This window comes from Cebus imitator, unplaced genomic scaffold (genome assembly GCF_001604975.1).
Source record: "Cebus imitator isolate Cc_AM_T3 unplaced genomic scaffold, Cebus_imitator-1.0 Scaffold128, whole genome shotgun sequence".
Lineage (NCBI taxonomy): Eukaryota > Metazoa > Chordata > Mammalia > Primates > Cebidae > Cebus > Cebus imitator.
Window position 1 is genome coordinate 4688135 of NW_016107443.1, and position 2732 is coordinate 4690866.

General features: G+C 41.2%; 1 long non-coding RNA gene across 1 annotated transcript in view; it reads left to right on the forward strand.

The window, feature by feature from the left end:
- Positions 1-1466: 1466 nt before the first annotated feature.
- Positions 1467-2732, forward strand: part of LOC119473011 — a 9493-nt gene continuing 8227 nt past the window's right edge. The window contains exon 1 of the long non-coding RNA XR_005202179.1: positions 1467-1532. This is a non-coding gene — a long non-coding RNA (uncharacterized LOC119473011). The remainder of the gene's footprint in view (positions 1533-2732) is intronic.

Sequence of the window (2732 nt, forward strand, 5' to 3'; positions counted from 1 at the left end):
AAAAAAAAAAAAAAAAAACACTCAAAAGTGGGCAAAGGACATATCCTCAAAAGAAGACATACAGATGGCCAACAGGCATATGAAAAAATGCTCAATAGCACTAATCAGAGAAATGCAAATCAAAGCCACAGCGAGATACCATCTCACCCTGGTTAAAATGGCTTTCATAAAAATAACAGGGAATAATGGGTGCTGGTAAGGATATGGAGAAAGGAGAACCCTCTTACACTGTTGGTGGGAATGTAAATTAGAACAGCTGCGGTGGAAAACAGTATGTAGGTTCCTCAACTGAATACACACACACACACACACACACACACACAGACTATATATCCAAAAGTAAGGAAATTAATATAGTTAAGAGATATTTGCACTACCACGTTTATTGCAGCACTATTCACAATAGCCAGAATATGAAATCAACCTTAGTTCCCAGTAGATGAATGAATTAAATGTATTTGTACATAGTGGAATATTATTTAGCTATAAAAAGAAGGAAATCCTGTCATTTGCAGAAATGCGGATGGAACTGGAGGTCACGTTAAATGAAACAAGTCAAGCACAGTAAGAAATATCAAAGTGGGAGCTAAAAAGGTATATCTCTTGGAGGTAGAGAGTAGATTGGTGGTTACTGGAGGTCAGGAAGGGTGAGGAAGAGGATGGAGAGAGGTTGATTAATGGGTACAAATACACAGTGTGATAGAAGAAATGAAAACTGATCAGTAGGGTGGCTGGTTTATAATGTATATTTCAAAAGAGAAGAAAATAATTCTAATGTTTCTAGCATAAATAAAAGATAGGCCAGGTGCAGTGGCTCACGCCTGTAATCCCAGAACTTCGGGAGGCCGAGGCGGGCAGATCACAAGATCAGGAGATCGAGACCATCTTGGCTAACATGGTGAAACCCCGTCTGTACTAAAGAATCACAAAAAAAATTAGCTGGGCATGGTGGTGTGCTCCTGTAGTCCCAGCTACTTAGGAGGCTGACGCAGGAGAATCACTTGAACCTGGGAGGCGGAGGTTGCAGTGAGCCAAGATCACACCACTGCACTCCAGCCTGGGTGACAGAGCGAGACTCCATCTCAAAAATCAGTATAAAAGATAAATATTTAAGGTGATGGATATACCAATGACAGTGATTTAATCTTTACAAGTCATATGGACTAAATTATCACATGTACCCCCAAAATATGTACAACTAATATGTATCAACAAAAATAAGTACTAAAGAAAGGCAATTTGATAAACCATTAATCTGGGGCTTCCTTTTAACGTCTCTACTCCCTTAGATTCCCAGCACTTGAAAAATTACAAAACAGTGCTGGTGGATAGAGGCCCATTAGGAGAGACTTTGAAGCAACAAACAGTGTGGAAATGATCAAGGATTCTAAAAGGATATGGACTCTGTTCATTTTGCAGACACTGCCCTGACAGCTAGAAGGTACTAAACAGTGATAAGGGATTATACCCTTCATTCACCTAAGCGTGCAACTTACTGAAGTCTGGATTGTGCTTTGATTTCATGGCTTTAGGTGACTTTATTTCTGTGGAGAGTAAAACTGGAACAAACTTCAATTTGTGCTTGAGTCTTTTGCAGCTTTATTGAAAATACAAAGAATAACAAGGGGAAGAATTAGAGGTTATACGATTCTGTCCTGGTGCTGTACTAGAACAGCTTTCGGCAGCACTTACAGACCACTTTTGCTGTAGCCTCTGTGTAAAGGGTTATAGACAACGTGTGGGATATATCCACGGCAATGTGCAGAGGAGAGACCATGTGGGCAGCCTCTTCAGTAGCAAAGGAAAATAAGCCACAGGACACTAGAAGGGCTGCTGGAAACAGAAGCATGAAGGGGAAGTGAAGACTTAATAAGGTGAAGGCTGTAAAGAAAGTGCACAAGTTTTAGTTTAAGGGAGGGCAGGGCTGGAGGTGATTTATTTCAAGCACTTTGTAAAACACTGAACATTTAGGAGACACTTCAAAACCTAATACTATTTAGCCCTGCTGTAGCTATATAAAAAATAAACTCTAGGTTTCTCCGTAACCAAAAAGCTATCAGGCCCTTCCAATCTTATTCCTTCCCCTAACCCCTCCAGCTAGAAAGATACCTGGGCTGGTGTTATGGATTGGATTGCGTTCCTCAAAAAGATGCTGAAGTCCTAATCCCCAGTACCTATGAATGTGACCTTATTTGGAAATAGGGTCTGTGCAGATGATAAGATAGGGTCTTTAGGATGAGCCTTTATCCAATGACTGATGTCCTTATATTAATGGCAAAACCAGCAGTTACTTTTGCACCAATCTGATACAGGAAATTTGGACACAGAGACATGTACAGAGGGAAGATGAAATGAAGACACAGGGAGAATACCATCTGCAAGCCAAAGAACACCTGGGGCTACCAGAAGCTAGGAGAGAGGGTTGAAACTTATTCTCCCCCACAGCCCTCACAAGAAACCAACCTTGCTGATGCCTTCATCTGGGGCTTTCTAGCCTTTAGAACTGAGATGATTTCTGTTGTTTAAGCCACCCAGTTTATGGTACTTTGTTACAGCTTCACAGGAAACTGGAACAAATGGTCTGCAAAATAGGATGGGAGCGGTCGCTCACACCTGCAATCCCAGCACTTTGGGGGGCCGAGACAGGCAGATCACAAAGTTAGGAGATCGAGACCATCCTGGCTAATATGATGAAACCGCATCTCTACTAAAAATACCAGAAAAAAAAAAAA